Genomic DNA, 24707 nt, shown 5'->3' on the forward strand with positions numbered 1-24707 from the left:
TTTATGACAATCACCTCAGTATAACTTGAATATGTCTGCTTTAGAGGAGATTTCCGTAATAAGACTCTGTGCTAATTAACTGTCAGCTTTTTTTTTTTTTTAATCAGCAGAGTGCATTTCAGAAAGTAAAGACATTCCACCAAAAACTCCTAAACAAGAATTAAGCTTATATGCTAGACTGCAACAACTTCTCTCTGTTCTCAGGCCTTACTTATACATCGGTTTGCTTTAAATACTTCTCATGTGATAAAGATTTTCATTTTTCTTGCCAGTTGACTATAGGTAATAACATTTGCTCCTCCCTATAGACAGTTACTTGATTCAATAACTTTACAAAAAAAGAAGGAAAGAAGGAAAGAAAGAAAGAAAGAAAGAAAGAAAGAAAGAAAGAAAGGAAGGAAGGAAGGGAGGAAAAAAGAAGAGGAAAAGGGAAGGGAGGGGAGAGGGGAGGAGGGGAGGAGAATGGATGAAAGGAAGAAAGGAAGGAAGGAAGGGAGGAGAGAAAATATACAGGTGTAAAGGCAACTTTTTTGTGCTAGAAATTGTAGCTACATAGTTTTTTTTTTTTACAGGCAGCTAGTGTTGCTATTGAAAACAATCACAGTTAGGAAAATTATTAGTTTGATATCAAAGATGAGTCATTTCACTTTAAGAGAAATAATTATCTGTAGAAACATTATATGCCATGAAAATAACATTCGAAAAAAAATCTCCAGCAACTATCATTGTCTTAAGAAGACTATAGAAATCAAGGCTTGAACAAAATAGAAACAGAAGTTTAAATATTTACAAACTTATCTCGGCGAATTCTTTTCTCTTTAATGGATAAAACCAGCAGTAACCACTTGAAAATAAAGCATTAATAATAATATTTCCTTTAAAAATATAAAACATAGGAATGAATGCAGAGGGTTTCATTTTGTTGTTAAAATCCTCTCTGAATCATGGCTCTCCAAAATATACACAGGAATAAAATTTTTAAGTTGGATATAATAAACATAGGAAATGAGAACATTACAAAATTACTTTATTTTTAGGCAAAATTTTTTCTTTATATTATATAACTTATTTTTGCACAGTTTTCAAAATTTTTAATTGCATTTATAAATTAGATTTTATTATTGAATAATAAAAACTTACTCAAAACTTTCTTATTGCTAATCAATATTTTCCATTTGTGGACTATCCTGGGTTTGAACTTAAACTTTGAAGTTAGGCATTACATTCTTTTAATATTCTTAAATGTTTGGCATCATGTATTATAATTTATAAATTTTATTTGTCTATTTTTATTTCCACACCTTCTTAATGCTATACTCTAAATAAAAATTTTAAAGTACTAAGTATGCCTAATACTTTTAAGTTAATATATCTAATTATTATCTTAAAGCATTTTGAACAGAACAGTTAACAACAACAACAACAAAAAGTTGCCAAGCTACGCATTGGATAATAGCCTCTTTTTGAAGCATGAAGATGTGCATATATTTTTATAAATGTTGCAAGCCAGTTTAAAAGCTTCAAATTTTTATATGCTATCTAATATAGATAATTAAATGACAAAATCTGTTGCTAATTTTATTTTCATTAGATTTGATTTTTTTCAAGTGAGTGTTGCCTGTTAATTTTATACTGATTAGTTCCGTTCCTTTGCTGATTTGTGTTTCCTAAAAGAAACCTGAGATTTATTCTCTAAATGTTTGATAAGTTTTTAATACAGTCACCAATTGGCAATTTTAGATTGCCTCTTATTTTAGGCAAGTAGCTAGAATGTAAAATAACTGACCATTTAAGTTGCAATAATAGTATTTTTTAAATTGTCCTTAAGGTACACCTTCTGATTTCCATTTTTAAAAACTCTGTAATTTACCTCTTCTTTAAGTTGTCTGAGAAAATTATATTGAAACAATTCTACTTAATAATAAATCTCTGTAATAATAAAATTATCAAAATTTTGCTCAGTACTCTCTCATATGTGAGAAAAACTAATAAATATTTGAGACTTGCCAACTATTCATATTGCTATGTATTAGAGGTACCTTTCCTGAATTCTTTCTCTTCCATCACATTTGAAGATTGCAAACAAGTAAGAAATTATTTTGGTTTCAACACTAAAATATAATAATTCCAATTCCTATCACTTTCCTTAAAAATGAAATTTAATTCTGTTTTTACCATCTTATTATGTGGGCCTTTTGTAATCAAATTACATATATGAGCTCTTCTAAGTCCTGTGATCTCTGCCTAGAATTTCCTTGGCTTACATCTTCCTAGACACTGTGCCCAAATTGTTACTTATTTAGCAGTTTTAACAATGTTACAAAATGATTTCAATCAATTTGTATTAGAACTATAGTAAAAAAGACACGAGGCATATATTTTGTCTAATTTTTTCAAACTGTTTAGAACACAGAAAACAGCTTTTTCATTGAATTTTACTTTTTATGCATGATCACATATGCTTTGTTTCTTAAATGACTCATCAGTGTTAAAGAAAAATATATTTTTCTCATATATCTTCTAAAGACTCTGCTAAAACCAATCTTCAGAATTATATTGATGTATACACAAAGGATTATTCCCTTATACCTTAGAAAAACATTCCCATTCAAATAGTCCCATGCATCTGACGTAAAAATAAAAATTGAATAAAATTTTCAAATTGAACTACCATGCTGAAAATACCCTAAATACTATTAGCATTTATTTCACAAAATTGTTCCTGTTGGATTAAATATGGTTTATTTTTCCTAGTGATAGATGTAATACTTTATTATTGAGGGAAGGGGCATAGCTAATTTTCATTTTGGTTGAAGTAATATTGTTACTAAGAGAAATATTAATTCAATGGAATGGATATTGAATTTTTTAGGTTGAGTTGGTAGTAACATTTTAACCATCTCTTCAGACAAGTCTAACTCATGATATTGTTTATTTGTAATAGATTCAGTCCAACAAATTTTGATCCAATGTTTCAATTGTCATTTCTGAAGTTGGTAAGTACCTAATACAGTGCTTTCTACACATGGGGAGTCTTCTCTTTGAGAATCTTGTGTTTTCTCTAAATTCTATTTTTGAAAGATTTAAGAAAATTTAATTTCCCAGGGCAGGAGTTTTTACAATATTTTTCACATAGAACTTTGTAAAATTGTAAGATTTCTTGACTTTGTTCCTGGGGCTTTCACTTGAAGATATTTGGATGGACTTGGCTATGGTTTCCCTAAAATTCACTGGGGTGAAAATGAACTATCAGTAACTCTTCTGTTTATCAGAATATCCAAGATACGATATAGAAGCTAAAGATATGTATACAGAAGCTAAAGGTGTTCTTTTGACCTGACAAGGCCTTTCAGTTCATGCTCAGCACATATTCACTAAGTACAGGCGTTAATTTCTCATTCGGCATAGGGAAATTGGAAGCATCTGTTAAGACAATTCAGAGAGGCCAAACTCCTTCCTAAAGGGAAAATTTGAGAAATAATGTCAGATCTCCTTAGTTTCAGTCTAAACGTTAAAGTCCCCAGTCCCATCGAGAGAGATTTCATTGAAAAGTCAGTCAGCAACACTCTCCTTTGGTCTCTTCTTACAGAGTTTGAGCACCATGAAGCAAGGAGACCTTTGGAGAGTCTTCTTTACAGCAGCTGCACTGAGGGTCTGCACACAAGCTTCACTGCAGCCAGTGCTCTAACCTCTCCCTAACCTTTTACCAAACTCTTCTTTTGGAATTGCCTTCAAAGTGAGACTATTAGCTGCTAGAAAAATATTCTTACCTGATAGTCATCCTTCAATTTTAAATCCAAAGCAGAGATATCTATGTTCACTACACTTAACTCCATATAGTTTCCCAAAGTCAATTTTCCTTTATTGGACAAAGATTATTTCCCATTATAAAAAAAAAATGTTCCAAAGAGTAGGCAGTAGCCTCTGAAGGCAATTATCAAAAGAGGACATTCAATACTGGATTGAGCAATGGGACCATCACTGAAATGAGTATTTAATACCTAGCAAGATGATCACTTTGAAACTTTTGATTTTGATAAATGTTTGGTTATGCTAATTAAAATAATCCCACTGCCCTGTAGTCACATCTCAAATATCTGCCTGTCATTCCTTTACAAGGTCACAGTTTCTTGCAGCTCTGCATGAAACCTAACTTGAAAACTTGGACTTCATAGCCATAGTCCCTTTGGACACAGGCTTACTGAGCAACAAGGCTTCTTTGTTTATATGCAAAACAGGTAAAATTTAACAAACCTTAACATATAGACTAATATTTAATATACTCTTCAGAAAATGTTGAGTCACCACACACGTGAATTCAATTGTTAATTTAGCAAAGTTTAAATTAAAGAAAACTATTGGGTCCCGAGAGACAAAAATGTAGACTATTGCTACATGAACATTAAGTTAACGTATCAATATACATATGCTCCCAAATTTAAAATTGTGTTTTTAAAGTAAAGCTTATGCACCAGTGCTTTAATGTTTTCAAAGGGTTTGAAAAAAATTACCGGATAATTATAGTAACAGTTATTTTATATATTTTCTTTAAAAATTGAATAACATTTTCAATTATGTAGACTTATGTGTGTGCCAAATTTTGAGTTTCTGATTTTCTTTTATAGTTAATTTCTCTATTGTCAATAGAGACCATATGTTTATGATATATATTTTCCCATCTGAAAATTCTATTACTGTTTTGTGAGTGCTGGTTACCACAGTGAAGGAGCTCCATGATTCACTTGGTATGTGTGAATTTCTAGTCATGCCTTGTAATGTAGGTGGATACTAGAATTTTTGGCTGTGCATAACTTGGTGTGTCTTGCCATTATGAACTAATTATTCCAGTAGATATGTTGAAAGTGAATCCAGGTTTCTCAATCTTATTTCAGCAATGGGGTTTTCTCAGAACATTAACTTTGATTGAACTTCTCAAGTTCCAGAAACATCTACCACCTCCACCTCTAGAAGATGCCCAAAGAGGAATCACAAGCATCATGACCGTGAGACCCTGTATTAAACACGTGGTGGGAACTTCATCGCTTTCCAATGAATATGTTGCCTTTTGTACAGCCAATTCATTTTTTAAAAAATACATTATATTATGTTATTAAGGATTTTTAAGATTGAATGAAAACATGTAGCCAATCACTGATTTTCTCTATTAGAAGAAATTATTATTTTTTAAATTTGTGCTGCTCTGAAATTATTCTTAGAGATTACTATTTTACCACCAAGTTTGTGCCTAGTATTTTATTCAAATCATGGTTTAGAACTTTGCAATTAGTCCTTCTAAGCTTTGCTTCTTAACAATAAGAGTTTTAGTGAGCTTCTCCAATTTTGACTGCAAAAAGCCATGCCAGCCTCTTGGGTCACTTTATTTCTCTTTGAATTTGGATAAGAATTTAGTGTGGAATCTTTTTAGTAGCTCAGGAAAAAAATTCCATTTCTGATGACTGCAATCTATAGCTTTGTGTGACACATTCAGTTTAAAAAAAGAAAGCTGGGTCATTTGAGAAAATGTTCATCAAAATAAGATAGATCTGGAAAACTGCTTTCCTAAAATACTGAAATAACAGGTATACTAACTTGGTGATTTAGACGGTATTTAAGAAGAGTGGGAATTTGGAGACATATCTTCCTTAGGATGCTGAAATTAACCTGAGGGCAGTTACTCTGAAGCTTACTCATTTCACCTTATCTCATCCTCCCTGGTTCCTTCTGCTGGCTGTAGAGAGAATTTCCTATGCTTCTGGACAGGTCTGGTCTTAGTTTTTTCTGCCTCCCCACTTTTGTTTCTTTTAATTTTTTCTTCTTATTTGTTTGTTGCTTGTTTTTATGATAGTTTAGCAACTGCTAAAGTATGACCATATTGAAGTATGGCTTGTTGTATTGTATGCTGGTATTGAGTTGGTTGTTAGAGCCATAGGCTGCATATCTTTCTGATATTTTGGCCTCAAAGCTATTATCTCTAGTACAGTAAGAGATTTTCAGCTCTAATGTCTGAGCTGAGTTTCAGCTCTCAGCTCCTACCACACTGAGGAACATGTAATATTGCTTTCTTCATAGGCATTAGATTTTACATTTCTGGAGGGCTGTGATCCTTTCATTTGCTTTTCCTCTTAATTATCCCTTTCTTGTGACTAGTGAAATTTGGTTTTGCATAAAGTAGGCGCTGGGGGACTTTATTGGAGGCCTTGTCTGCTATTAATATCTCCTCTGAAGTGAAACTTGTATAGTCTATGAGGGAATCCAATAAAAGATACCAGTCGGACATAAGACAGTTGCTTGCAGAGTCAGCTGGTGAAAATCTTTCCATTTTCACCATCAGGATGCTTCCAAGCATATTTCTCAGACCTCCAGACTCTGAATCCTTCCTCTCTCCAGAGATAGTCATTTGATATGTCTGTTACTTCCTGGTCTAGTTGAGAGCACCAAACTAGACCAGGAGGCAGAAAAAGGACTGGATTTTAAAAGGGGGGTGGGGGGGAGGATAAACTGGGAGATTGGGATTGACATATACACACTACTATATATAAAATAGATAACAAATGAGAACCCACTGTATAGCACAGGGAACTCTGCTCAATACTCTGTAATGGCCTATATGGGAAAAGAATCTAAAAAAGAGTGGATATATATACATACATATGTATAACTGGTTCACTTTGCGGTATAGCAGAAACGAATACAATATTGTAAATCAACTATGTCCAATAGAAATTAATTAAAATAAAAAAAGTTTTAGCCTACTCCTCTGGGAGGTCACACTTGCTTTACCGGCTCTGATCTTCTACTTCAGTTTGGCCAAGTGGCTTCTGCCTTGCTTCTTCTGTCTTGGGCAACTATCCCCATCATTGCCCATAGCATGTTTTTGTTTTTCCCAGAACCAGACCCTTCCTTGCCCTTATTAATGCCTCTTGAGGCTAGAGTCAATCTTTGAATGATTGTCAGAATTTACCTCATGCAAATAGATTGTATACCCTTCCAGGATAAATGGCAAGATACAGAATCCCTAGCAGACTTCTGTCTGCCTTTTGACTCCATGCTCATCATTTGCTGGATTCCCCATCCTGGGCTCCTCTAACTACTTGTGATCCCTTGCTACTTCATAGCAGATCCCCAGGTCTGTGCCACACCCTCCAGAGGAGACAACTTCCAGGTTTGTGTTGAGTCGGTGCCCACCCATGGCTACCTTGGTCCAGGTAAAGATTTAATGCTCAGCCCAGACCCTGCGATTCTGCTCTCTTCTGTCGTTGTTATCGTTAGCCTGGCTGTGTCTGCCTGTATCTCCATAGATGATAATTTAGCTGCTTGTGCTTCTTTTAGAACTTAGAAAATTCTGATCCACCTGCACCCCGATCTAGAAACAGGCAGAGTGATAGCAAAAACCCCAATGAGTAAAAGCCAACTGGCTTTCTGAAAATAATAATCCTAGTACCATCATTGTACAGGCAGATCTGAAAATTACTCCATATCTTGACTTTACGTCTAAGCATGTTGAAGCAGTTCTGATCAATACAAACACTGGCTTTTTGTCTCTTTATGCCTCCATGCCTGAATATATAAAATGGTTATAAAAAAAAAAGTATAGAGTTTTTTTAAAGAAATGAGGCACAAAACACATCTTTATATGCCAATCATTGATTATGTTACCAATAATAACTTTAAGCACTTGGACATTGGAGAGCAATTTACATCAAACTGGTGCTGTTCTGGAGAAACATTTGCCATCTGCATCATGTAAGATGATATTTCCAGCTAATACCTGGTTCATATCTGGGGTATGTAGTAAGAATGAAAAAAGGTGTTGTTATAAAAGGCCCGTTTCTTGATAGTATATGAAAAGTTTAACCATTAATTTGTGTTCTACTGAAATGATCAATAGAGATCCAACTTTTCTTACTTATAATTGCCAACAACTGAAAAGATAGACATTACGTATTATTTCTGTTTGAAAACTCCACCTATTTCTAAGGTTCTGTGAATCTGATTTCTTCATCTATGCAATGAATGCTTCCATTTAGAACACATAAAAATGGACCACTTTATACCTTATGTTTTTCAAATGAAGTTTGCTTTTGATCCAGTCGAGACTTTAACAGGAAAATACAGCTTTCAGGTACAGATTTCCAGGGACAGTGTTTGAGCACAGGTTTCAAAGCAATTTTATATGATATAGGAAATTATTATAGAAAAATAATTTTTGATGACTAAACCTAGTAACACCTGATTCTACACCCATGACTGCTACTCAAACTTAAGTTTTTCATCCATCATTGCTTATCCTGGACAAATTCAGACCATATTATGTTAGTCAGCCCCAATTAGCTTAGCGAATATTTTCCAAGATGGTGAACTAACAACAGTGTTAGTTTTGTGACCAGCAGAGTCATGCTTACTCACTTCATCATTACATTTCTCTAAATAGTTTTAAACAGAAAACCTCTGGTGAAGGAAAGAGGAAAGCTGCTGGTATCCATCTGCTTTGGTTCCCACCTCATTTATTTTTATTGATTTTACGTTTTGTCCAATTAATGTGGTGGTTTATAATGTTCTCTTTTTTCTTCAAGAGGATGCCTGTACTCATTGTACAATAGTTTCTCTGGCATCCACACTTCAAGTGACAGCAGCTGGTGAGGGGATCACAAAGCAACTCACTCATTCCCAACAATTGTCATGATGTGTTCAAGTTCATCTTGTAGTTTCAAGCCAGTTCACCCTCTCCTCAGAAGGAAAAAAAAAAGAGAATAAAAAAAAACCCAAAAAACAGAATTCCTTTTTCTTGGATTGCTGAGATGCCAAAATAGGAAATTAAGAACAAGTGAGGATTCTAGGTTCCTACTGCGATTTAAGAAAAGGAAATCGTTCCACAGGAAAATCACATACTACTGTGTTTTCGCATTGCATGTTAGGAAACAAAGGGGCTAGATTTTTTTTCTCAAAGAGGCAGATGGGAGAGTAAAGGGATACAGCTATAGTTCCTATTCTCTAGTCTTTATAGAGAAAATAACAGTGTGTGGTTTCGCAAATGAAAACATGTATTTATATCTCCTTCTCAGGAGCACTGACACCCACACTTCTAGTTTTTGTATTTAATTTCTGTCCAAAAAAAGCTTTTTTGAAAATCGGTTAGTTATTAAATAAACCTTAGAATAATGTATTAGTTTGTTGTTAATGCTGTGGAATGTCATTTTCAAGTTTGGGAATTTAAATTCATTTTAGAAAATTTTTGGAAAATAGAGTTAGCAAACACAGCATTTAATCTAGTTGTTGTAAAGGGTTAATTGTGTACAGAAAAAAAGTCTTCTTTATATTTTTTCAGTCATTAACATAGCTGCCATGCTGTGATTTTCCCCTTTATGACTTTCTTTAAATAGACGTACCAGAAGAAATGTTATATGAGTCAGTCAGTCTAAAGCCTTCTTGCTTGTTCCATAATTAAATAATGCCATTCTTAAAAAGAGAAAAATATCTATTTTAGGAATTTGCTTTTAAGAAAAAAAAAGCCTTTCATCTGAACAAAATGCAATCAATGCAAAAACTGGCAGTTTGAGATTTTATTATATGGATGATTGTCTCAATTTTCCTTTTAATTTTCTTAGTGTAAAACTGGCTTTTTTCATTGATTTACTTCAAAATCCTGAATAAAACATAACCTGCTTTATTTTTCTCATCTCTAAATAAAGATAATACTTATCACACAAACTATTTTGAGGAACAAAGTGTTAATGATGTTAAATTATTTTAATTAAAGTAAAGCAGCTCTCTGAAGTAAGGATATTCAGATGGCCATTGTTCTGTACTCCAAACCATACTTTTGTCTTGCCTTTGAATTATTAAGTCTGCTTTTGATAAAAATTGAGTTCATAAAAATTTACTGGATGCAAAGATCAGATTATTATTTAGTTATTCAATGTAATAGAAATGTCTGGATAGTATTTTAACCTTCTGGGTAAGTGACTTGAAATTTTTTTCATTGCATTTATATTTTAAAAGTTTATTTAAAAATAAATATTAACAACTGTTTCTATGCAAGGACAAAACACAAGAAAAAAATAGAGGGCAATATTTTAATAGGAAAATTTGGGCAAGTCTTATTCATGTGGCAGTTATAGATTTGTCCCGATCTTTCCTGTGCTGTACTTGAACCTGTCTTTTCAAACTCACCTAGCCTGATCTGCCTCTCTTAGATAGTATACATGAACAGTTATTCAGGTGTGGGTCTGTGTTGATATCTTTACCATTTAGTGAAGGATTAAAGTGGGATATTTAAAAAGCTGTAATAATCTCCACAATTAAAAAATCAGACCTCATCTCCTTCTTACCAACCTGGAACCCCTCCCCAGTCCTACCCCCCAACCCCCAGCTAGTCTCCCTTTCTTGACCCTTCCCAGAAGTTATAAGAATACAAGGGAGGGTATTCTAAACAAGAAAATTGTGGCTATGGAGATCATCAGGGCTTGGAGTCAGACTACAAGTTTTCTAATCCTGGATTTATCACTCTAGCTCTGTGGCCTCAGGCAAATTATTTAGCCTCATCTGTAAAATAGGGACAATAATAGTCCTACCTCAGAGAGCTATAAGGATTAAATGAGATAATGTGTATAAAGCACTTGTCAGAGCACACTCAGTAAATGCTACTGTTATTGGTCCTTCATTCATAAACCATTGCACTGATCACAAAATTATAGACCTAATATTATTGATTATTTCCCCCAAGAGCCTAAATTACCAGAGGAGAGACCTTTTATTCCAAATGAAAAAGCCAGTTTTTGTCATGTTTCAATGGTGACTCCATCTCAAAAGGCCACAATAAACCAAGCCTGACATATTACCAGGCACAAGGTAAGACTTTCAAGCTAAGGTCACAGTGGTGGCCACCTACTGACAAAGATTTTTATCCTGAAGTTCAGGGATATCCCTACATCCAAACCTTCAGAAACTTTATGACTCTCTTGGAGAGTGGGGCTTTAGCTTTTAACCAATTTCCAATTACGTCCAAAATGTTAATAAATTTGCCTGCCATCTTCTCTTTAAATTAATTAAAAATGGAAATTAGCCATGTTACCCTATCCAATAGGCAAGCATGAGTACCAATTGGTCCATGCAATAGGGCTCCTCTGACCATAGGCCAGGTTCCTTCACTGCTTCTGGAAACCCTAGATTCCTGCTAGACAGGTAAATACAGGTGATCTGCTCTGGTCTAAAAAGGACTGATCTTAGAAAATTTATTTTCCCTCAAATAACCCTTTTTATCCAAAGGATTGATATTGTTCTCCCCGGCACTAAGTGTTCAAATCTGCCCTTGGGTTTCCATTGATGGATCAGCATCTCCAGGCCTAGAAAGGCTTTTTACAGGTTCCATTGATAAAGGAGTTTTGGACACTGTGCTATAGGTACTCACTTGGGATAGTCTATGTGCCTCAGGCAAAGTCCAGATGCTCCAACTCTGAAAACTTCATGGCCAGTGGGACTTGCCAGTCCCATCCCAGGTGCAAAGAAGTATAAGGCAGACTGCATGATTTGACCATTTTAAGAAACCACTATTTATAATTTAATCTGTAATTATTACTTGAGATTCAGACAAGGGTTTCCCCATTTGCCACCTCCTTCTTTTTTTTTTTTTTTTTTTTTTTGGCCACACTGCACAGCTTTCAGGATCTTAGTTCCCTGACCAAGGATCAAACCCATGACCCCTGTAGTGAAAGCACCACTGGACTGCCAGGGAATTCCCTGCCACTTCCTTCTTAATACTGCAACAGTTGATAGTTTTCCATGCATTTCACACCCTAAAGTTAAAGCCAATCGTGTCTAAACTTAAGTATTTTGGAATTATTCACAAATTGCACCTCAAAAAATCCTAGTTTGTAAACTATTTGATGTGAAAGAATCCCTAGAATCTTTGGTATAATCTCTTCAAAGTCATTTTTCCCCTCTTAAAATAAGAATGTTCTCTTCTTTTTTTTCCTTTAAAAAAAAATCTGAAAAGAAATTAAACTCCCATATGGCTCAAATGGAATCAAGTACTATAACCCAAGAGGTTTAAATAAATTCTGAATTTGACAAAATTCATTTTTACCATTAATCAGTGATCACCATGTAAAATGAAACAGTGAAATCAGTGTTTAGACTAGTTAAAACAGTTTCTTAGTTTTTGATATAACTCAACATTTTTTCTGGTAGCAAGTTATAAAGGTATTGATTTAAAAAGTATTTCCATGCTTTAATATAATAGATAAGCTGTTAATATTATTTATTTGTGTGGCTATTTCCTATAATAAACATATATGCTCATAAAAGCATTATCTTGAATATGTATATTTTTAAAATAAAAGAGAATTTCGTTAAAAGATAAGAGAAATACATAATATCTGGGCTACAACAAAGCACGTGACACGTGGAAATGGTTTCTTGAGCTCACATTTAGATACCGAAAATATAAAATGAGAGCTAGAGTTAGACTACATCAATCTCACTTTCATTCACTACCTTCAGGACCACAACTTCATCCCTAGTTTTTAGTTTGGCTTCACTGACCTGAGCTCAGATATACTGTCTGAAACTGGGGCATTTTTTTCCTTGAGTGAGTAGTTTGTGGGATCTACAGTTGATTATAACCAGGTGGGTAATGAAATTTGGATTCTTTAAAAAATGAAAAAGTTCAGTTAATTCTCTTCTTCACTTTTTGTTATTAACAGTGCTTGACACAATCAGAACTAGGCTGCACTTTCACATTATTTTCCCTTGCAAGTCTTCAGCCCCTACTGTTCCGACTGTTCTGTCAGCTAATTAAACACATAAACCTGTGAGGAAGGTACTGTTAAATCCACCCTGCTTACAAAGATGATTTCTCAATAGGCCTGAGGTTGAATGTGTTTGAGGTGCACAGCACAACCTCGTCAGGAAGAAAAATACATCTACTCAGGAGCTGCCAACGGATATTCATGACTGTTTCAAATTGGACATTGGTATTTCACCACTTACTGCAAACGTCTGTGGGAAAAAAGCTTGGGCTTTACAAAATAGGTTAGATATTCCACTAAAATACTGTATCTCCAAAAGATGTGCATATAATTTTTTGAAGTGGGCATTGACTTATTAGGTAAAATTGAAGGAGAAAATAAATATATATTTAAATCATTTCTTTAAAATAGAAATACTTGATTTTCATATCTTTCCAAAAATCAGATATGGTTATTTCCATGTCCTAACTTTATTAACAATGTCCTTCGTGGCTATGCCATTTAAATCAGTCTGTTTTCAGGTATAATGGTTAAAGTATAATTAGTATGTACAGAAATATTTACTGTCTGCTATAAATATAATTAATTAGGCCTAGTACACAGAAGTTTTTTTTTTTTTTGCATGCCATAAATCATTTTTGATTTCAACAAATGGGTACTACACAAACCTTGGTAAACTAAATGCTATTTGACTTATCATTGCTAAATAATTGAATAAAGAGAAGAGCTAGGTAAATGGTGTGGAAAAAATATCTAATATCACTCTTATCAAAATGAAAGTTGTTTTGAAAATGAAACACAATTTCAGCTTTTGTAGCTAGTGCAATCATTTTCTTACCTTTATTTCACTAAAACACTTTCCCCCTACAATCTATACACATACACAATCTACAGTGTAAGTGCCCTTGTGATGTCTCAATTCCAACAGAAGATTTTTTTTTCTTTTAATTATCTAGCTTTATTTTTGGACATAGAACAATTGATTCTACATGTCATTAACCAAGCTCAAAGCACATTTCATGTATTAATGTACAATATCAAGAATTTGGGAGGTGCCTGGGGGGTTAATTACTGGTAGGTAAAATTACTCTTGTTGATACTAATAACAAATCTATCGTTGAAAATTATAAGCATACACTATAGTGTTTTGGATCTTTGGGCATCAGATCTATGGGTTTTTTTCATAATAACTTCTAAATAATGAATTCTGAATACGCTTAAATGTAGACTGAAAAGTTTCAGATTTGGAGCAAAGAGTGAATCTTTTATTCATTTATGTTGGATATAGTTAAGATACTGCTGAGGAATTTTAAGTTTTGAGTCTTCTTTTTTAATTTTGTGGACATTTGGAAGATATATTATTCTTTTTTTATTGAAATTCCCACCATGTCTCATGCAAAGTAGTGAACTACAGCCTCTAAGAGCTCAATACATTCTAGAGGAGTGGTTATTAATAAAAGAAATCATTCCCCAGACATACATATTATGGGACAATCATAAACAAGGGAGATCTCCTTGTTTGTAATACATTTCACAGTGGATACTTTCACTGTTAAACGGTTTTACCTTCTTACTTGATCTAATTTTTAGATGATCATAGGATTTTCCCACTTCTATTATTGACCTATATTACCTGGTACATTATGAGAATAAAGTGTGACTTGAGTAGAGTCTGTTAATAGAAACCTTATACTCCCAGATGAGCTTTTAGAGACTTGCACCTTAAGTTCACCTGAGGCAGTTTTGCAGAATTATAACTTAATATAGCTGGCAAAAACCTAGATTCCTAGATGAGTATTAGGAAAACTAGCTCTTTTCTAATACTAATGTTCCCACACCTCTCTATCTGCTATTATCCAAGTCTTGATTCCATCCAAGGAAATAAAATGAGGTAAAAGTGCCTATGTGCCTAGAGAAAAGATTTACTTGGGTTCTCAAAATATTATGAAGAAATCTTCTAAGCTGAACACCCCATGGAACTCACTTTCTTGAAGAAAATACTCTGTATAACTCCTGTAGTTAAATTCAGCCCACTTCCCAGTTATTCTCACTTGCCTATTTTCCACTGTGGTTCTAATCCCCAATTACTTACATTTACATCTGTTAATAGAAAACTTCTCATTTCCTAAATTCTCAGTAATTTAACAGCCATTAGAGACAACTCTGGGTTAAGGTAACAGGAAATCCCAGAGATTAGGCAGAAATTATCACTGTCTAAAGGCAAACAACAAATTATCTCTTGTATACATGTATATCTTTCCTTGAGAAAATCTATTTTACATAATATTTATAATATTTAAGCATTCATTGTATGCAACAACTGAATTACATGCTTTGAATGCATTATTTCACTGAGTCTCATAACAAGCCAGTGAGGTAGAGAATATCCATTTTCCCCATTTTGCAGAACAGAAAACTGATCCCCTAAATTTTACCTGTGGATTAACCCCAGTAGAATCACCTGGAGGGCATTGATAAAATTGGAATCTTTTAGGTACAAGCCTGTTCCCCAGGTGATTTTGACACACACCAGGTTAAGAACCACCAATATAATGGACTTTAAATATGTCCATATTATATATCTATATATATCTTCATACTAATTCAAATACATATTTATAATGCCCTGTATTATTGCCATTGAAAGCTGAGTAAATAGTGCTTATCTTGTGATCTTTTAAAGCTAATGCATCATGATAAATTGATGAATGGATATTTTCCTTGAGAAAAATCAATGATATTTCCATGAATGTGTCACTCAAGTGGAAAGCCTCTAATTTGTTTGTGGCAAGGGCAGAAATGTTTTAACCAAAAAATGTTATTTGATCTAATTCCCGTGGAAGTTCCCATGTTTTAGATACTGTATTAGATCCCAGGATTTGTTGCTGACAATCTGGGAATTCCAAGGAGGCTGGATTATGAAGGTAGAATACCAGAGAGGAAAAAGTTTCACAGAGAAAGTACTCAAAGGTCTACAGAGATAGCCCCACCACCACATGCACATAAAGAAAATTCCCAAGGCCAAGGAAAGAACTACCTGGAAGGATTAGAGGAAGCAATATTTGGCACTTACACAGGGCCAGAAACAGTGCCTGTTCCCACAAGTCTAACTGGAAAACTTCATGATTCATGGGGCACGGTGTGGAGGGTCTCACCTCAGTAATAGGGAATAAAGAGCACTAAACTAACTGGGGCTCTGGTCCTGCCTACCAAGTCTTAAGCAAGATCCAAAGGAACAAAACTGGTCCCAAGTAATTTAACTGCATGTACTAGCAAAGCTCAAGAAAATTTATAGAAATACAAAAACATCCAGCACTCAACAAGGTCAAATGCACAATGTCTGAACCTGATTAAAAATTTTCAGGTATGCAAAGAAGTAGGCAAATACGATCCATAATAAGGAGAAAAATGAATTAATCCAAACTGACCAAGAACAGACACAGATGTTAGAATTATCAGACAAAGATATTAAACAGTTACTATAATACCTGTATTCCATGTATTCAACAGCTAGAGAAAAAAATTGAACAAGTACAGACATGGAAGATACAAAAGAAGACCCAAATTGAACTTAGAGATGAAAACTTCCATGTGTACAATGAGAAACACACTGTATGGAATAACAGCAGATTATGCACTGCAGAAGGAAAAAATAGTGTTCTTGAAGACACAGCAATAGAAACTATCCAAACTGAACCAGAGAGAGAAAAATGACTCAAAGAAGTTTAAACAGACCATTGGGGGCCTGTGGAGAAAAATTAAAGCAGCCTAATAAACACACAATTGGAGTTCTCAAAGGAGGGAAGGGGAGTGATAAGTAACATTAAAAGAAATAATAGATGGAAATGTTCCAAATTTGATGAAAACTATAAGCCAGTGGATTTAAGAAGCTCAGCGAACCCCAAGCACAAGATACATGAAGAAAACTACACCAACCAAACTGCCCAATAATCAGTGAGAAAGAACAAGGGAGAAAAGATACATTATATAAAGAGGAACAAACATAAAGATGATAGATTTCTTGTCAGAAACAATACAAGCAAGAGGAGAGTGGAGCTTTATCTTTAAAATGCTGAGAGAATTTTTTTAATGTCGATTAAGAATGCTACACACATTGAAACTATCTTTCAAAAAAGACGGTAGAATAAAGATTGTTTTTAGACATACAAAAGCTGAAAATTTTCATCATCAGCAGATATGCACTATGAAAAATGTTAAAGGGAGTCTTTCAGACAGAAGGGGAAAAGTTTCATGATATAGAAAGCAGAAAATTAATAGAACTACAAGAAAAAACAGACTAATCCACAATTTTTTATAGTCAGAAATTTTAAAATCCCTCTGTTAATAGTTGTAAGATAAGAAGACAGAAAATCAATAAGGATGTAGAAGATGTGAAAAATATTAATCTACATGACCTGATAGATGTTTGTAAAACATTCCACTCAACAACAGCAGAATGTGCATTCTTTTCAAATGAACATTTACCAAGATAGATCATTTTCCAGACCATAAAAAAAGTACAATAAATTTAAAAGAGTTCTAATCAAGTTACATTCTCTGACCACAGTGGAATTAAGTTAGCTAAACAACTGAAAGATATCTGTAAAATTTCCAAATATTTGAAAACTAAATAACACAATTTTAACAAAACCATGGACCAAAGAATAAATTAAAAGGAAAATTAGACAGCATTTCTAACTAAATAAAAATGGAAACACCCCATTATCGAACTTTGTGGGAAGCAGCTAAAGCAGTTAGCAAACTGAAGCCTGTGGGCCAAAGTCTGCCCGTCAGGTATTTTTGTAAATAAAGTTTTATTGGAACATAGCCGCACTAACTTCTTGCATATTGTCTCTAGTAAATACAGAAAAGGTTTGCTGAATCATGACTTAGAGAAATTTATAGCACTAAATGACTGTACTGTTATAGTCTTGTTCCATCATACAGATATTCCAAAATTTTTTTTGTTTCCTATTCTTCATTATATTATTTCTAATTTTTTATTATTAAAAATAATGCTAAGTTTAACATCTCTGTAGATAAATCTTAGAATCTCTGTTTTCTCAGGATAAATCCCTAGAAAGGAAACCTCTGAATTATAGGTCGTCGATTAACAACTGTTGTGCAGATATACTTCTTTCTATTCTGTTTCATTAATTTACATGTCTACACTTATATCAATACCACTTTGTTTTAATTATTGTAGCTTATATTTAAGTCTTCAAATAAGTAGTATGAATTGTTTTTTCAAACTTGTTTTGCTAATCTAGGTCTTTGGATTTCCATATACATTTAGAATCATCTTGATATTTTCTTTTTAAGAAACTGATGGAATTTGGTTGGGATTGCATTGCCTCTATAGAAAAATTTGGGAGTATTGACATCTTAACAATGTGATTCTTCCAATTCATGAACACAGCGTACCTCCTCATTTATCTAGGTCTTTAGTTTTTCTCATTAATGCTTTGTAGTTTTCACTGAACAGATCTTGCATTCTTCTGGTTAAATTTGTCCTTAAATTTTTCATATATTTTGATGCTCTTGTAAATGGTATGACGCAGGTTGTAAATAGGTATATGTGAATATACACATGTATTGAGCCATGACTTTGTTTCATGTGCAGCATAATCCAACCAACTGAACTAACAGACAAAAGAATGAAAGAAAAATAAGTCATACAGTAGATAGCACTCTAAATGGCTATAATTATTAGCCAGAATATGTGCTAGATCAATGGACGATGGAATCCTCTAGAAGATGAATATAGGTGAGAATGGAAATACTGTCTTTCTGCTTTGGGTATGGTTTTAAGTTTCTCATCTTTAAGAATTTGTATAAGTTACTAGGTGTATAACAGTTGGGTTAGAGATTATACATATTTAAAATTTTAATAACTATAGGCACTAATATAGATGTATGTAGGGGATGTTCACTGTACTATGGTTTAAAACTGAAAAAAGTGGAATAATCCAAAGGTGTGAATAGAAAGGGTTGTTTGAATCATCTTGGGCAGAATTCAATGCTTTAAATACCTGTTTTCTTCAAAATAAGTATTTTACAGAGGCTAGATATTAACTCCAAGGATATACTATTTTTAAAATATTTTGGCAACTCAGAATTGTAGAACACACTCTTAAGTAGATTCCATTAAGGACAACAGTGAACCTTTGATGATGGATTGGAATTGGGATAAAACCAACTGTCATTCAGAGTCAAAATTGGCAAAAAGGAATGAAAGAGCATTCTAAGTAAGCCACTGGGTTAAAATTTTATGATTTTTTCACACAATTCATAAACTGGCTTTGAGGAGAATTCTATTATAAATATAAAAGATTTGAACGAACATTGCCATAGGTTGCCTAGAACTAAAAAATATCTCACAAATAAATTACTAATGTGAAACAGTATGGTGTATCAGAAAGAGCACTAGGGCTTCCCTGGTGGCGCAGTGGTTGAGAATCTGCCTGCTAATGCAGGGGACACGAGTTCGAGCCCTGGTCTGGGAAGATCCCACATGCCACGGAGCAGCTGGGCCCGTGAGCCACAACTGCTGAGCCTGCGCGTCTGGAGCCTGTGCCCCGCAACAAGAGAGGCCGCGATAGTGAAAGGCCCGCGCACCGCGATGAAGAGCGGTCTCCGCACCGCGATGAAGAGTGGCCCCCACTTGCCGCAACTAGAGAAAGCCCTCGCACGAACCGAAGACCCAACACAGCCAAAAATTAAAAAATAAATAAATAAATAAATAAATAAATAAATAAATAAATAAAGTAACTATAATAATGGATCTATCCAAAAAAAAAAAAAAAGAAAGAGCACTAGACTAAGAAAAGGTAAATCCAGATTTTATTTCCAACTCCGACAGCATATACCTGCATGAACATGGTATCTGAGATCCATTTTCCCTAACAGAAGAAGAGTCAATTCAATTCACCAGTTCCCAGTCCAGCTCCTCATCAGAATTCCTTTTGTTGCAGATAACTGGACCACGCCCTGAAGATTCTGGTTTAATTACTCTAAGGCAGGTGAGTCTCAGGAATTTGCATTTTTAATGTCCTATATGATGTTTTGTGGCAACAAGTTTGTTGACAGGCATTGGGGCTATTGGAATAAATCTTCAGGACTCTTTCCAGTTCTGAAGTCCTATGATTCTGTTAAGGCAATGAAGAAACACTGAGATTCTTCATCACTTCTAATCAGTTTCTAATAATCATAGTTGCTGCTGATTAGAGTAAAAGGAGGATTTCTTTCAAATTAAGAAAGAATTATTGAAATAATGAAAATAAGAGTCCTTAATATCAAGTAGTTAGTACAAGCGGCAATGAATAAAAAAGCATTCCATTGTCCCCTGCTCTAAAATTCTTAAGAATATTGACAATTTTCCATTCCTTCCTTTAGGGAAGAAGAAGAAAAAAGGTGAACTTATTTGGAATTCTATGTACTTTGCCCTTTAGAAGTAGATGGTGTTACTGAAAGCAATATGGATCCTAGCACATTACAATATATAAATATCAGACCTGAATATAAATGTGCAGTGCATCTTTGGCCTTTGGGATATTAAAAAGCTTGATGAGCCACGAACACACATTAAGTTAAAAAAAAAATAAAAGGTGGCCCCTCTAAGTTATGTTATGAACCCACCAGGAAAGAACAATGTCTTATTTGACATCCTCTAGAGAACACTTTGCATACATTGAAGTTCAATAGCCATCCAATAAAAAAAAGTTCACAATATTTTTGATCATGAATTAAGTTATGCTGAAAACTAGTACTTCAGTGGTAGGTAATTATTCCCTATTTGATAAGGAAGTAGACACAAATTTGATACTACACAGTATTTTACTCATAAACATATTCAAAAATCTTTTTGTATCTCTTTTGTAATTTGTAGTTTATATAATTAACTCATTTAATCTGTAAAATGAGTTTTTAATCTTATTTTAACTGAAAGTTTATATATTCAGTTCATGTATAAACTCATTTGGTCAGTTACACATTTTTTTTAAATCTACTCTTTTTCTTTTTCTTTTTTTTTTATACAGAGCATTCCCGCTTCTTTTTTCTCTTTTCTTTAATCATCCCAAATGTTTTTACCAAATGTATCTCCACCCCTTGCCTCACTGGTCATTCTTTTATATGGCCAAGAAGCATCTATGTCCCCAGCTCCCACTGCATCACTTTCAATACCATGACAGTGACTATTACATTTCCATCTCTCTTTCCCAAAGTAGTTTTATTATCTCCTACTACAGGCTTGTCTGCTTTGATCTCCAAGCCAGTCCCCATGGACACTTACCCTTTCGCTGGTGTTGGACTTCTCACAAGCTAGCATTTTATCATGGACAGCCTTATTTTCCCAGCTTCTTCATTCCTTTTATTCAAGGTTCACCTCCCTCAAGAAAACTTCCTCAACTTGGAAAAGCAAATGCAGTCACACCTATGCCAGTCATTTCTCCACCCTTCTCCCTTCAGCTAGTGTAATAATGACATGAGATAAGACTAGGCTTATTATTACATTGAGAGCCTACTTTGCTTAAGACATCATCTGAATCTCAGGATATCAAGAGGTAAAACACAATCGTTGACAAAAAGTAGTTTAAAATCTATTTGTGGGAGAAAAGACAGGGATGGATGACAGCACTGCAAAGCATAAGCTAAGTCCAAATTAGTGGAATAGACAGGAATGTATAGGAGAGTCATAATTTACTCACAGCAACTCATATACTGCACTGTGTGTACACATACACACACACAAAAACATGACTTTTCTTTAGCCGGTTTCATCATGTTCTGGTGCTTCTGTTTTCACTCAGCAGCAAAAATGTGTTTAAAAATTAACTTGCCCGTTTAATTTAACTCAGGCTTTTCTGATTTCACTCTAGGTGAAGGCTGTGTGGGGAGAGTTACTACACAGACGTATGTGCACTTTCTTCTTCTCATTTCTTTCCCCAGTGATAGCTGGTCAAAGAAGTCGTTTTTGCAATCCCACAGCAGCAAGAAAGGGCTCAACTTTTCTTGTGAATGTCACTGCTGGCTCTCTCGGATCCACAGCTGGGTTCATCGCTTCTGGTTTGGAGGACTTGGCCTCTCTCCTGCTGCATCGACCAAGAGCAACCCTGCTCTGGAGTGGGCAAGGCGTCATCTTCCCCACGGACCGGGCACCCACTTTGATGACACAGCTGCCACTCTGAGACTCAAAGTCCTCCTTCCATTCCCCCACTTTAAGTGCTTCCCCTGAGTTTTCTTGAGGTCCTTTCACCCCAAGGGAATTCCTTCATAGGCACACTGACTCAGTATCAGATACCTTTTGCTTGTCCTATGGTGTCACAAAAGAAATTCTGGGTAGCAATGATGTCTTACACAGGCCCTGGACAGCCAAGAGAGGGATAAAGGGGTAAGGAAGAAGAGAGAAAAGAGAGGGAGACTCACCAGGAAAACCTGCAAGGACTTTAGTTTGATTATTGTTGGGCTGGAAGGAGGAAGTTACAAATAAGACATGGCCACATCAAAAATAGTCCTGTATGGCTGGCTAAGGATTTTAGAATTTATCCCGGATACAGTGATTTTCAACAAGGAAGTACATCCGCTCACAGAAGCACAGGGGGAAACTGAAGCTCAGGCGTGGAAGCTATAGATTGTTAGTGGTGAGGCTGAAGTGACAGGGACAGGGAGATCCCCTGCTCCAGGACAGGATCAAGTCAGCTTTTCTCAGCATTGCATCATCACTACCTGAAGCATAGTAAATATTAAAAAAAAAAAACATTTTATTGAATAAATGGAATGAATAAATGATGGAAGTAACAAAATTTCACCGAAAGTCCTAAAGAGATTGCTCCTTAAAGCATTCCGTGGAAAACTGGGCTCTAGATTCAGAGAAATGGTGAACTTTGAGGGACTGTGAATACACTGAGACTCATGTTAAAAACCTGTATAATTTCTAGGGTAAAAAAGTCACATCCTGTAATATTTCAGGGTCCTTGAATAAGGAGCTGTATGGTTGCAGCACTAAGGGCAAGAGGCTTTATCCCACTTACAGTTTAAATCTATTGGGAGACCCTTCAGATTGTTTGCTATCGATCAGTAGGTGTAACGTGTAACCAGCTGAAACCACTTCAGAACACAGCTGCCTTGCTCAGAGATGGTAGCAGCAGCAAGCAGAGCTTTCCAGAACGAGAGCATGCAGAGAAGTCCCTCTACTGCCCATTAAGTCACGTTACTCTTAGTTTCATCTGTTTTCATGCCCAGGGATTCCAGGTTGAAACAACCTTATGAAACACTTCAGTTATTTTAGTAACACAATGCACAGGGCCATCTAATTTCATGTGAACCTATTTTGAGGCTTAATCATTAATTTTCAAATATTAAAAACATCTAATGAAAATGTATGTTGAGTCTGTGTCATCATATAATCATTGAGGTGTCTGAGTCATGACAGTGAAGGCTTATATTATAAACCCTCCCCCAAAATATGCAGAACCCTTTCTGCAACCAGGTGCCTGGTATTTTACATACATCATTTCATTGTCCTGACAGCCTACATAATAGCTATTATTAACTCCATTTTACAAGTAAGGAAGACAAGGAAACAGCCTCAGAAAGCTTAAATAACCTATCCAAAGTCCTTTTTAAAAAAAAATCTGGGAAAGGGCTTCCCTGGTAGCTCAGTGGTTAAGAATCCGCCTGCCAATGCTAGGGACACAGGTTTGAAGCCTGGTCTGGGAAGATCCCACATGCCGTGGAGCAACTAAGCCCGTGTGCCACAACTACTAAAGCCCACGCACCTAGAGTCCATGCTCCGCAACAAGAGAATCCACCGCAATGAGAAGCCCGTGCACCGCAATGAAGAGTAACCCCCGCTCACCACAACTAGAGAAACCTCACGTGCAGCAACTAAGACCCAACACGGACAAAAATAAAAAAAAAAAAAAAAAAAAAAATCTGCAAAAGCCTATCTCACTCCAAAGTCCTTGGCCCACCTGTAGCAGCCTCTAAGAAAAATCCCAGGGTCACTGTTTTGGCAGGTCCTTTCTTTTGGAGAAGTCTTTAAATGGCCCTTTCATACTTACTGTTATGATCACTGTTGCTTTTCTGCTCTGAGCACCTATGCCTACTGTTCTGTTATACAGATGTGAAGATGAAATTGCTTCAGAAATAAGGAGATGCACAGAGGAATAGAATTGGAACGTGGCTTCTTTTTCTCGTGGCAGGAAAGCAAGAATTTGGGGATGCAGTATTGCATCTGAGCACTTTTTTTTAATGATTCAGCTGACTTCTGGTATTCTCTCCTCAGACCTGAAAGTCTGGTTCCAGTATCAAATGTTGAGATTTTTGTTGTTTGTCTTATCAGATCAAAGTGACTCACAAATACAGGTCAATCATCTACAATCTCTTTCAAATTGTTGCTTTTTAAAAAAAAAAACCCAAGAAAACAAAACCACTGACTTGCAGAGGGTACAAATAAACAAAATAGAATTAGATTTAAAGAAAGGAAAATGGGCTGATACAAAAAAAGTCACCCTTTTCAGAGTTGAGTCATAAACTTCACTAAATGTTCTCTACTGAGCTGAACTTCCTACAAAAGCTTTAAATATGTGGGGGCCAAAGGGCCACAAAATAAAATACACTGAGGGTCCTTTTGCTACTGAATCAAGTTCGTTTTGCCCTACACTCACCAAGCCAAAAAGCTGAGACACTGAGATTTGCAGCAAAGAGAGGAGAAAGGGATTATTCACAAAACACAAGCATCCTGGTAGAATGGTAACACTTGCTTAGAGAAGAAAAAAGATTTTTTAAAAGTTCTGTTAGCAAATATACTTGAGAAATACTGTTACGGAACCAAGTTCATTTTGTCCAACATGCAGCAAGGCAAAACGCTGAGATGCGGAGACTTGCAGCAAAGAGAGTTTATTCGCATGGCAGAGATGCAAGGAGGCGGAAAAAGAAGTCGTAGATCTGCCTCCCCCA

This window comes from Balaenoptera acutorostrata, chromosome 2, assembly GCF_949987535.1.
Source record: "Balaenoptera acutorostrata chromosome 2, mBalAcu1.1, whole genome shotgun sequence".
Taxonomy (NCBI): domain Eukaryota; kingdom Metazoa; phylum Chordata; class Mammalia; order Artiodactyla; family Balaenopteridae; genus Balaenoptera; species Balaenoptera acutorostrata.